The sequence below is a fragment of the Furipterus horrens genome, unplaced genomic scaffold (genome assembly GCF_987537825.1).
Source record: "Furipterus horrens unplaced genomic scaffold, mFurHor1.1.pri manual_scaffold_5, whole genome shotgun sequence".
NCBI lineage: Eukaryota > Metazoa > Chordata > Mammalia > Chiroptera > Furipteridae > Furipterus > Furipterus horrens.
The window spans coordinates 167014544-167027940 of record NW_028327175.1 but is presented as its reverse complement, the minus strand read 5'-3'; the positions used below and the strand labels follow the sequence as shown (position 1 = coordinate 167027940).

The following is a 13397-nucleotide window of genomic DNA, read 5'->3' as shown; positions in this document are numbered from 1 at the left end:
TCAACATTTAAATCTTCATATTCGTCCTGCCACCTCAATTGGGCTGAGTTTTGTTGGAGGGCTGAGACGTCCTAGGCTTCTCTGGCTGGTGGCCCACACGGATTCCGGAGCCCGCTGCTGCACGTCACCCTCGCTCTGCCTTTTACTAAACCTGTGACCCTAGGAAAGTCTGAACTTCTCTGTGCTTCACTTTCCTTACCTGTAAAATAGAGATAAAAATGGCACCCACCTCGCAGAGTTGTTGTAAGGATTCAATGTTGTGTGAAGGCTGGGGCTTGGAACAGGGCTGTGTGGTGTCTGCTGGGGTCCTTTGTGGGCCTCCTTCTCCTAGCCCCTGGCTGCTGCCTTGGGTGCCGTACACAGGCCAGACTTGCTCATTCTTTTCTTGTGGTGTTGTGTCAGGGGTGCAGGTGAGGAAGCTCTGACCCACAGAGGCCAGGAGGGTTTCTTAAGGTCACACATCAGGCAGTGGTGGAGAGCCCAAGGGGGTGAGGTGGTGGTGGCAATGGGATCCCAGAATTCCTGGAGCCTGGCCCCAAGGCCCCACTGAGGGTCTTTCCTTAGCAAGGGGCACTGTGAGAATGCTGGCTTTTTAATGGTTGGACACCTTTTCCATGGAGCAGCAGGACTGGGGTTGGCCAGTATGCCACTGGTCTGCAGGACTCCAGGGTGGGCATTCTCATAGTCTTCTGTGGAAACAATATTCCCTTGAGGTGTACAGTGAGGCCCTAGGATGAGAAATTTCCTTGCCAGTCCTCCCATCTCATTCCTGGGCCTGGTGATGGAGCCCAGGGCCTCCTACATGTGGACAACACAAAAACCTCAGAGCCAAGTGGGCTGTGAAAAACCCCACTTGGCTGGGTTGAAGGCCTCTGAAGGTGGGCATGGCTGCCTTTGCCCAGGTGCTGCCCCTCCTGCTGCCCCTGGCCACTTTCTGAGAGACCCTCAGGGCTCTGGGATTTATGTGGAGGTGGCAAGCTATTCCCAAGTACCTCCCCTCCCTGCTTTGTGCCAGCGAAGAAATCAGAGTTCGGCTGGAACAAGTGGTGATGGGTGTTCCACAGTCAATGGTCCCATTCTCGCCTGCCCCGCCCCCACCCCCAGCCACAGAGGGAATGGCAGGAGTGGGTGTCAGGAGATACCATATGATTTATAATTCAGAAATGTCAATGTCTGAGCTAAGTCTTGAAAATGTTTACCAGGCTGCCTTTCAAATGGCCTGAAGGTCACAACCTTTGGATAGATTTGTCATGAAGCGATACAGTCCAATGTCATCGTGTCCATGGTAGGATCTAGGTGGTCAGTGTTCAGGTGTTCTCTGTGGAATTCTTTCAAGCTTGCTGTATGTTTGAAATTTTTCATAATAAAATGTTGGGGGAGGAGAGAGGACGTCATAACTGACTGCTTAGGCAGCCTATCTCAGCTTTGCCACTTTCTAGCTATGTGACCTGGGGCAAGTTACTTAACTTTTCTGAGACTCTAAGTTTTCTCATTTGTAAAAGTGGGGCTTATCCTGGAACATATCATAAGAACATATCACAGAAGTACATTCAAATGCATTTGTGTTTCTTGGGCAAAGACTTGGGACAGGGTCTGGTGAACTTATATCCAGTCGATAGATATCGGTCATTATTATTATCAGTCAGAGAGTTTTGTTTGGATGAGATGTTAGAAGAATTAAATTAAATTAGTTAATTAGAACATTATTAGTGACCTGAAAGAATAATTCTAGGACTGTGGTTTGGTAGGAAGGAGACGTCAGATGAAGGGATTTAGACGGAGACAGGTGGGTGGAGAAGTCAGGGCAGCAAGTGTAGACTTCACTTTCAGAAGGCCTGTGAGAGCTGGGTTAAGACCTTGAGAAGGAAGGGAATTTGGGGAGTAGAGGAGACTCGTTTGTGTGCCAAGGTTCTCTAACCACAGGCCTGGAAGGGCTTTGCCAGGCACCAGCAGGAAGCTCAGATGTCCATCTCAGGCTGAGTCAGGAGGCAGAGTAGCATGTGCCAGCAAGGCACTTTGTCACTTTCCCTGGGGGGCCCCATGTGGGCCTTGGCAGAAGCTCCTCCTCATTCTAGCAACAGATAGGGTTAGCTCTGTGCAGAACTTTTCTGTTGCCCTTTCTCCGGTCCGTGTCCTCTCACAGAAGTGGTACCTTGGGGGAGCCAAGGAGCCAGTGGTCCTGCACTGTGCGTATTAAAGCGGGAGGCGGATGGCAGGCCGACTTGACACCCTGCACTCTTAGGGCATTTCTGGGATGGCTAATCCAGGGAACACATCCAGAGTCTGCCTCACCTTCAGGGTGCTTACATTTTAAAAATATGAGATGCCCACAGAAGAATTAAGGGAGTTCACATGAAGGTATAGATTTTTAGTTTCTCTTGACAAAAAATCTGGTTAGGCAGCCTGGGATGAGCAGTTACCTGGGTATGAGTGGCAGCTGTCTCCTGGGCCTGGATATCCTAGGTCACCAGAGGCCCTGGTCACCCTTTCAGTCCTGTGTCCTGTCTTCAAAGCATTTGAGTTTGTCACCCTTGGCCTAATATAATATAGCCCCTTACTTTAAGGAGTGGACACTGGCCAGCCAAGTTAAGGGACTTCCCCGAGGCCTTCCATTTTGTCCACAGAGCAGGGTCCCAGCTCCCAGGACAGATCTCCCCCTCTGTACCTTGTGGTTCCTCTTTCTGCAGGTATCTAGGCCTTGCCATCAAAAGCCCATTCAAGCTCTAGGAAATCCTTCAAGTCTGGTCCAGTGGCCTTGGTTCTGGTTCCCAGAGGGTCCCAGAAAGATGTGTTAGGAACCTAGGATGTAATATTGCTTTATAAAACGATCACAAATCAAGTTCCCCTTGAAGACTTGTTCTGAATTTTCTATCCATGAATGCTCTTACCTTTTCAATCTGGAATTTTTCCTGTTGTAAAAATGATATAATAGTAACTAAAAGACATTTAAAAAACCAATCGTAATCCCACCAGTATAGCACAGCATCTGTCTCTAGCTTTTATTTATAAAAATGCTTTAAATTACTGAAAAAAAAACTATTCTTATTTTTATCCTGTGCTACTGACAGTATATTTTAACTGAATTCCTGCTTTCCACACTCCCTCCCGCCCACCCCTCCCTGTCTTTTCCTTTCCCTTGCCTTCCATCCTGCTGCACCTGATAACCACTGAGGAGCTAATGACTCCATCCTACATCCAGGGTTTATCTCCTGCAAGAGGATACAGCCACAGTCCTGCTCAGAAAGCAGCCCAAGCTCATCCTTGGTGATGGAGCTTTCTGCTCTGCCCGCTGGCTTGCCAGATAAGTTCCAGGTCCTAGGAGGCAGAAGGGGCAAGCTGGGCATCAGGGGAAAGCTTTTCAATCTACTCAAATGGAACATTTTGGTTGGATGATTGTGTGTGTGTGTGTGTGTGTGTGTGTGTGTGTGTGTAAAGAACTAGGACTGGAATGACAGGGTTTTAGGCACCAGGAATCTCTTCCCTTTCTAGCCTGGTATGTTCAGATAATTTTGTTTTGATTCCTCAGACCCATGTTAGTTTTTAATAAGTTTTAAGTTCCATTTTGTCATGTTTATTGTATATGGCATTCTTAGCATTTATTTATGTTCATTTCAAACAATTATTGAATTGTGTGCCAGCAGGGTCTATTTCCGTACATTGTGATAACAATGCAACTGCACTTCCCTGGGAAGGCCGTGCTGTGCGCTGCTGGAAATAACATGCTTTGCTGGCTGTGTGACCTTGGGTAAGGCACTGTATTTCTCTCTGCTCAGTCTCCTTTTTCATAAAGTCGGAATGATCACTCCTAACCTGGCTGGGAGGATTAATTAACTCAAGTACTGGATGTATAGCACTTTGCAGAAAGCCTGGCAGACAAACGGAGCAAGGATTCCAGTTCCCTCCCCCTTCTTTTCCCTACAAGTTTTCTTTGGAGCTTGAGAACCTGCCAAGGAGTTAATAATCTGCTAACAAACACTTAAGAGTTGGAGAATTCTCTTGTAATGTAAATAGTCAACTCCAATTTGAGCCTTTAACTTTGGTAAGTGGCTAGTTTCACCTGGTATGTTTCCCCAACCCAGTTCTGCCTGGGCTTCTGGGAACTCTCTATTCCAATTGGGTCTTAACTGAGAAGCAGGGCCCAGGTGTGTGGCCTGTGAGAGTCCTCCTGGCTGCCATCTTCCTGATTTCCTGAGGAACCGGCTTTGGAGTCTTGGATCGGGCCTGCTGCACAGCCTCCTCCAGCAGCATTTAAGGATGTCTGGGGACCTGGGTCAGTCTTCCCTTCCAGATTCAGACACATTCTGCACCTGCCAATACTCATTCACTGCCTTCATGTCTTAGGGGGTCACTTGGCTGAATTCTACCCATTGTCTAAGATTTGGAATGAAAGCAATTGGAAAGCCCTCCCTACTTCAGGATTCTGAGTTCCACTGTAAAATTGCAGAGTGTAAATTCTTCACTCTGTCCCTGCCAGTTGAGGGAACTGGAAACATTCTCTCCCCTCTTTGGTCTTTTGTGTCCTCATCGTAACCTAAAGATTGTAGGATATGTTTATGGTGGTGGTGGGGTGGGGGACGGGGGGAAGGCAGCAACTTTGGAAACCTAGTTCAGCCAGCAGCCCAATGTTGTCTGAGCATTTTCTGCCTTCCTTGTGCCTGATTTCTTCAACTCTGAATCATGTATTCAGGTGTTACAGGATCTTGACTTCGACAGAAACTTGAGAGTTTGCTTAGGCTTTAGGGTTTCTCCAAGTGCAGGAAGCACAGAGCGGGTAGTGAGCATGCCAGAGACAAGGACAAGACCTTGAGATAAGCTCTCTGCAGTTTTCTTCCATTTCTGATGATCTCTACCACAAAGTCTCAGTTAGATGTTTTGAACACCTCAGTGCTCACCCGTGTCCCTTCTGAACACAGCCACTGAGGCCGAGGGCCTTTGCCAGCAGTGGCATCTGCTGGAATCTCGTGATCTGCTTTTGTTTTTCATTGTGCCTATTTTGAAGGTTATCTTCTCTTTTTTATTCACAAGTTATCTCAGTGTTTTCTATATGGTAGTCTTCCAAAGTTTCGTTAAAATCTGTTTACCTAATGAAAAAATACGAGTTCACTTAAAGAAGAAGCTTCAGTATCGTTTGTAGTTCAGGCGACATACAGCCAGGGCAAAAGCTGTAGTGGGGCTGTGTGACTAGGCAGAACTGCCTCCCGCTTCTGCGTTAGTCTAGAAACGGCTAACTCTGTCCCATTTATGACCTCACCTTTGACAAAACAAAACAACAACAATAAAAAACACCGGGCAGCTTCCACGAGCCAAAACGTTCCTCGAAGGCAGGGCAGCATCTTTTTCCTCTAGTACAAGGACCTCTGTGCATTATTATTCATCTACTAAATGCACACATTAATGGGCCGCAGGCTTTTCAGTAACCTTTTGCTGGCCTGGGGGTCTGGGAGTGAGAGCCACCATGCCCAGTCTCTGGGGGACGCTGAGGATACTGGTGGGTGCTGAGCACACTGGTAGGTCCTCAGACACACTGCATACGCAGACAGGTGACCACACACTGAGTAGACAGTTGAGCTGGCATCTCAAGGTTGGCTTCAAGATATGTGTGGGCAAAGAGCTCTCCGTAACGGATGCTTCTCCAGACCACAGTATCTCCCAGTTTTGGTTGCCTCCAACTCTTTTCCACACTGTTCAGACCAGGGTCCTTGTCCAGGAATCCACCATTTTTCCCCAGAGTGGCAAGAAGGCTACTTGTTCTGGTGCATCTGACTTCCTGGCAGGCGATTTTTCCATGGGGAACGTGGCCCAGAAGGTGGGAGACAGACCATGCCAGAGATGTCAGAGAGTGTGCTGAAGGCCTCCACCCTGGGGTTCACACGGCTCTGAGGCTAGCCTTTTGTGTTATTATGCTTCCAAGACGCAAGCAGGTTTCGTGTTGCGCAAGGGAAGGCACCTGTGCGGTGATGGCATGTTGGTGCCATAAACTATTTAGCTGAGCTTCCCAAGGGGGATCCTTTCTGTGGCCGGTTATGGCTCTGACTGTATCACAGTTACCTTTGTAGCCTGGATCCTGGCTTGGGACAATTGGGACATTGTGCTACACTCACTCAGACTTGATGCCACTGTGTAGATTAATGATGTCAAAATGATCTGTCAAAAACTGAAATCACTTTTTTTGAAAGATTAAAAGCAGACATTATGATCCTGGGCCCCTGATCTTCCTTGGTTTTGAAATAGGAAGTCAGTGCTTCTTTCTTATTATGGACAGAACTCACTGATCTTCCCTTACCCTTGATCCCACTCTATCCCTGACCTTGATCCTCCCCAACTTTGACCCCTCCCTTACCTCATACCATTCTTGTCCCCCAACCTCTTCCCCATCCCAACTGTGGCCCCTTTAGAAGTCTTTCCTACCCAGGTATAGGATAAAAAGTCTGTTTTGCATCTTGTTTGATAATTGAAAGTAATGTTGAGAGTTCAACACTTTGTTTTTAAGTTATACCAAAATGTCCCAGTCTTAAAAAAAAAGTGTAGGCAAAAAGCTGGGTTGAAAGGGAGATCTTATGGGTCCTCTGTCTTTTGGGCCTGACTCGGCCACTACCTCTCCGTGTGATGATACCTGGGCATGTTAGTTTCAGTTTCTCAGGACTGTTTTCTCATTGGCCATTGGAGGGATAGGGGTCAGGTGAATGAGTTCCTTTATTTCTGGATGTCACTCTGCTCCTTGGTGTGACAGTGACACCAAAGCTAATCTCCAAGACCTCTTCCCATTTTAAAGTTCCCTGAGTCTGACCCTGGGTGCCTGTACTTGGGTTCCACAGTTGTGAAATGAGGAAGTAAAATCAGGACAACTGCTGTTTCAGATGGGTTTTGTGAAGAAGGCACCATGATAGAATAAGATCAGCAAGTGGGAAGGGCCTTCTCTGTCTTGTTTGGCACCATACGCTCAGCACCTAGAATAGTGCCAATAAAAACAGGATGATTGAGTGAGAGAACACTAGGTGCTTGTGGCAGTTTTGTGCAAAGCAATAAAGAAGCTTAAGGAGGCAAAGTACCTTTGACTTATCTTTAAGCATGACCTTATCCCAGGAACGCAAAGGTGTGGCAAAGGGACAGGGAAAGAGAAAGGAAAAGTGAAGCTGTGGGTCTGAGTCTGGAATCCTACAAATGTAAGAGGCCCACTATGTGCTTGTCCCATGCTGAGTGGCCCAGCCTCCAAGTCTTTGCTGTCAGTTTTCTAACAGCACAGATTCCAAGGGGAAGCTGCAAATATCCAGGAGTTGCTGCTGGATTTCATAATGCAGCTGTTGAGACACCTGCTAGCTGCAGCTGCCCTGGCTGGGGCTGAGCCCTCAGCCTCCCCTGCAGTCACCTCTGTATTCTTGAGACTAGCTGGAGCCTTGTTAAACCAGGCTGTGGGCCCCAGGCCTGTCCTCCACTTAGACCCTTTCCCATTCCCTGTCCCTATACCCTTCTGTTTGGCAAGTCACAGTGGGCCAAAGCAGTCCCCAGGATCCTCTTCTGCTCCCTGGCACTGAAAGAGTATTGGCACCAGAGGCCTTGAGGTATGATTATATTTCAATCCCCATGCAAATTGTAGAATGTCACACCATCAACAGTTTCCCTCTCCATATTATTTTTATTGTTTTGCAATCTGAGAATGGGAGCCCATCTGTGGCCCTTGCAGTGCTTGGTCTTGGCAGCTGAGACTATCGGGAGAATGATCAGTCACTCCCTGTGGTCTGGCTCAGAGTCACAGGAAACTGGCACTTCGATATGCTGCCTTTAGGAGGGCCACTGGGCCAGCTGATCTGAACTGGAAATTAACCTCTTATCTCTTGGAATTGGTGGAAATGAAGGGATGGAGAGTAGACACTTCAGGGGAAGAACAGCTGCCATCCCCCCAATGTGTAATCATATGCAGCCTGGAAAAGCCATGGTGGAATAGGACCCAAGAAAATCATGAAGAGATAGAAAGGAGAGGGGTGACTTTATTGTGTCATGACTGATGTGTGAATTTTAATCAAGGCTTTGGCCTTCATTGGCTAATTAACATATTCCTTCCAGCAAACTTAATTGAGTCCCACTCTCTACCAGCCACAGTCCAAAGGCACATTGTATCAATACAGACATGAGTTAGGTTGATTGACTGTGGTGAAAATTGCACTTCATGGGCAGGGATGTGATGCTGAGTGGATGGCACCTCCCTGCATCCTCCTGCAGTTTCGGTGATCACCTCTGTGAGGTCCTCCTCAACTCTGCCTGCAGGAAGTGCCTACTTTGTTTGTTCTCCTGGGCAATAGTCATGCAGATATTTCATCAGCTCTAGCTTCCCAGTGGATGTTCTGGATGGCATTGGTAGAACCAAACTGTGGCATGGCCAAGGGAGGATAGATCCCTGTATCTTGTTGTGGATAACATCCAGATCATTTGTGCAGGAGGAGGTAGGCTGAGAATCAGGATTCCAGGCTTGCAGACCTGGCACTGCCACCCATCTGTTAATAAGACTTGGAAACATGGCTGGGTTATTGCTTTAGTTCATCTGGTATACTACACAAATGTGCACGCATATACACACACATAAAAATCTCACAATATGCTCTTTGGAACATTAGCTCTGAAAGATGTAGGTAGATAATAAAGGGGTTTTGCTTGTAAAATAATAAGTTAAAATTTGAGCTTAAACAAAGTATTAAACTGGTTTCTTCTTCTTGCAGAACTTTTAGGGCCTTTAATATGCTTATATGAGAAATAGCTAAAGGGGGTACAGTATTTAGTGATTCCCAAACTTAGTTGACCATGGCACATGTGTTATAGAGGAGCTTACTGAACTCATGCTCCTTGGAACCTACTTTGGGACTCACCAGTCTAGATCAGTGGTTCTCAGCTGGTTGTGATGTTGTACTCTAGGGGACATTGGCAATGTCTCGTGACATTTTAGTTGTCTAAACCGGGGACAACTGGGAATGGGGGTGGTGCTACTGGCATCCAGTGGATAGAGGTGGGGGTGCTGCTAAACATCCTACAACACAGGGCAGATACCCACAACAAAAGTTTTATCTGGCCTAAATGTCAGTAGTGTCGGGGTTGAAAAATCCTGGATTGTGTGGTTCCTAAAGCCCCCACTCCCTCCCAGCTCTAATACTTGGGGATAGGTAGACATCAGTTTACCCTGAGGGATCTCTGGCCCTTGAATGTCATTAGTCTCTGGAAGACAGGAGAGGTGAGGCCACTCATTCTGCCTCCTTCTTGTAGATGCTTGCATACTCCTGGCTCAAGGGCATGTCCACATATCCATATATTCAGTGAGCATGGTCTAGCATTAATGGCAGCTCGCGGACTGGTGTCTAGGTGAGAAGAACACGAAGTCTCCCTTTCCTGCGTAGTTTCCAGCCTCAGTGGTCAAGCTGGAGGAGTTCACTTTGCTCTGTTGCCCGAAAAACTTGGATTTCAAAGCCCGCAGCCTGTCAGACGCCGTTCTGCAGACAGAATTGAGGGTCCAAGAAGAATCTCCAGCTCACAGAGATTCATCATCCTTTTGAAGTTTTGAAATCACATGTGGTTTTTATGGACACTCAAGGTATTCCAGCTTTTTATGCTTCTCCTTAACCCCCCTCTCCCAACACACATTTTTCTCCAGTAAGCAAAACACAATAGGTAATGGAAATTCCATCATGGACTGACCCAGAGGCTCAAGTGGGACTGACTGGCACAATTATAACTGAAGCCAGGCTCTGTCATGACTAATTAGCTTCTCACAGAAACACATTTTCCTGTGGACAGCTTCAGGGAAATCAGCCCGCCATGTCTTGGGGTTCACTCTTAGAGAGCTTCCCTTCCTTCTCTAGGCTTCAGAAGTATGCTTTGTCTAAGGATTCTCTGCCACCACTGGGGCACATGAAGTGTCCGATCCAAGGTGGAAATCTACTTTCTGCCTGTCCTCCACCGCATCAGTCCTGTGCTTAGTCTCATCACAGGGGCCTTGTTATCCTTAGGGACATGAGCCATTCACTAAGAAGCTTGCTTCTCCCTCAGAAGGCAGCATAGGCTATGATGAGGAGACTCACAGTCCAGCTGTCATGGATATAAACTTTAGAAGGGCCCTGGGGAAACTGTGTTGGGAGTTGCCATCTCTGTCTTCCCCATCTGTAGAGGAGGGAGCATTGTCCTGTGTCCAGAGATATCAGATGAGATCAAAGGAGTGAAATGTATGCAACAAACTTTATTGGCCACTGGCCCTGGAGGACATTGTGTGACACACTGACACTCAGTGATGGATGACTTAATGGGTGAAGCCCCAGGCCCTTTCCTAGTTGGTTCAGCCATTTGAGTGTCAACCATGTGCTACAGAGTGCTGCTCTTTCTTCTGAATGTTGCAGGATCTGTAAATATGGAGACACATACAAGGGTGGGAAGTTCCTTATAAGTTGTGGGCCAGGCTTAAGAGGGGCTACAAAGACCTCCCACCACCACCAATTAGCACCGATTCAGTAGTACAAGTCGTGGCACTTTTCTGGGTGCTTTCTGCATCTCGACTAATCCACACAGCCATGCTCAACAGTGGATATTAACAACCTCCATTTCCAGGTGAGGAAACTGAGGCTCAAGGGAGGTTAAGAACCCACCCAAGTTAGTAACTAGCAGAGCAAGGATTTAAACTCATTTCCAGCAGTCTCTGAAGCCATGCTCTTAATTCTGTGCTGGCTTGAATCCAGTCTTTAGCTCCCAGTTTATAACCAATCTCCACGTCCTCAGGATCCAGCCAGGTGCAGGGATCTGGGGGAGGGACCCAGCAACCGTCCAGGCTCTGGCAGCACCATGGTGCTCACACGCAGTAGGCAGGGCTGTCTAGCTTTTCCTTTGGGAAGAATTGCTGTGCATTACACTCAGAAATTGCATGTGCCTCAAGTTAGAAGTGAATTCCCTTAAGGAGAATTTTTCAAGTCATGGCCACAGCCCATAAGTGGATTATAAAACCAATTTAGTGAGTTGCAATCAGTGCTAAAAAAAAAAAAAAGAAGAATATATGAAAGTACATCTCTTGTAATTAGGTTAGGTATTGTTTTGCGAGTCCTTCGTTGGCAGTTATTCATATACTAGATGTGTATAGGTCACAACATAAAACCTATTTCTGACTTTGGGTTGAGGTCACAATTTGAAAGCACTGGCCTGGGGGGAAGCTAGGCATGCAGCAGATGTGCCAATGAGAAGATGCAGGGTTTGCTCTTTGATTCTTGGGTGGGGAATGGGTAGAAGGAAGCAAGGGGCACAGCCGGTCTTGGGAGGTTGGTCGGCAAGGGCTGGCTGTGCACCTCCTGTGAGCTGGGCTCTGTTAAGATACTTCGGGCGCTTCTGAAGATGTTAGTGAGGAGGCTTTTATTGGTCCTCAGGGTTTTTCCTTTTCAGTCAGAGAACCCAGGCCTACCCAACAAGATAAGAGGATATAACAACGTCTGTAAGAATAACAGTGGAAGCAGTGCAATGTAGCCATGATTAAGAGCATGCATGGATTCCTGAGCAGCCTGCCTGGTTTAAATCTCACCTCAACTTACTCCCTTATACCTTCATGACCTTGGGTAGATCACCTAACCTTTCTGTGCCTCAGTTTCTTCATCTGTATAATGGGCACAATAATGATGCACACTGAATAAAGTTGTTATGAGGATTGAGTTAGTGTTTATAGAATGTTGAGAACAATGCCTGGCTCAGAGCCACCATAGATTTTTGTTTGCTATATAAAAATAAGTCATTTGAGGTTTATTTGAATGTCTTAACAGAAAGCTTTACCAAGGCAAGACTAGAACAGGCCTTGAAAATTACTCTATTTAATATTCTTCTCCTCTTGATCACTGACAACTACTATTTTCTTGTTACAAATATATCCCCCACTGTGCAGTCTTTCATGTATGTCCTACAATCCAGTGAAGTGGGAAACGTGCCTATTTTACAGATGGGGAAATAAATATGAAAGGAGAGGTCCAGCCAGGCCCCAGACCCAGGCTGGTCTAGCTCAAGCCTGTGCTCTTTAATGAGAGGACATGTTCTGTCCTTGGCATGTTGCCACTGATTTCTTTGAAGATGTGGCTGTGTAGGTCCTTTCCTGGTCCTGAGAAAGGGACTGTCCTCTCCATTGGGCAGAGGGAGGGTTTTGAAGCACACTGGCTCTGTGGAGCACCCGAGGCCCTCCCCGGGAGGTGACTCAGACATCCACTGCGGAGACCTGGTTTCCTGACGGCTCCTGCAGGCCTAGTCTGTTGAGCTGAGGGCTGAGATGTATCAGCAGCTTGCTCTGCCCATGCCTGGCTCATCCTCTCTCAGGCTCAGAAGCCAAGGCCCAGCCTGGACAGAGATCCCATGACAAATGCAGGCCCCTCTTTGAAATGCTGTGTAAAAGAGACTTCTAAGAGGACTTCATGGCCCATCAGAGACCAGTGCATTTTTAGATGTCCTCCTGCCTTTGGAGGAATGTCTTCGAAAATGGTAGGAATCCTTAGGGCTCTTAGTCATCCAGCTCCATACAGGGAAACTAAATATCTCAGCTTTGTTCCCAGCAGAAGTCCCGGGCCTGGGAAGGCCTAGGGGGCAGCCAACGCTGCCCTGCCAGGGGACCCACCTGGACCCAAGCTTCCAGGGGTGGTGTGGGCTGATTGGCAGTTGACCAAGGGGACCAAACGAGGACAGTGAGAAGGCAGGTCTCTCGTTAGACTTGCACTCAGTACCCACTGGATGGCCACGTCTACCCCAGGCGCTGTGGAAGAACATGATGGAGAAGCCTGGGCTGGGAAGAGGCCCATGTGCAGGAGCCTGAACATGAGTAACATAGGAATCAGGGGGAAGAGATAAGGGGAGTGGAGTGGTCATGAAAGGCTTCCCACAGGAGAAAAAATGCAGGTGAGAATACCAAGGATTTAGAATCACTACAGTGGTAGATCTGGGCATTGTCTTTATATGTAACAGTTACTCCTTCTGGAAACAACCACCAGCCCTCCAATGTTTACCTTCCCATTCATTCGTTCATTCATTCGTTCAACAAATACTTCCCATGTGCCTGCTTGGACTCAGGCCCAGTTTGGGGCCCTGGATGTATACAGTAGTGTGAACACAGTAGCACACTGTCTCTCCTCCTGGGTTCATGGTCTAGCGAGGAACACCAGAATTAAACAAATAAATTCCCCAGTATCCGTGAAATTCAAACTGCAGCGAGTCCAACAAAGGAAACAAGTGGGTTACTGTGAGAAAGAAGAACAAAAGGGCCCTAATTTAGACTGAGCCATGCTGTGTGCATCTGTCGAAACTGTGCCCATCCTTCAGGGCTCGGCAGAGATCCCACCTCCTTATGAAATCAGCCTGTTCCACAAAGACTGTCTCCTGCATTTTAACAGCTTCCACCACGTTCTGTCTTC

General features: G+C 47.4%; 1 protein-coding gene across 14 annotated transcripts in view; it reads left to right on the top strand.

Moving 5' to 3' along the window:
- The window catches only part of KCNMA1 (potassium calcium-activated channel subfamily M alpha 1), a 725195-nt gene that overhangs the window by 166334 nt on the left and 545464 nt on the right, over positions 1-13397 (top strand). The gene's annotated exons all lie outside the window — the stretch shown is intronic.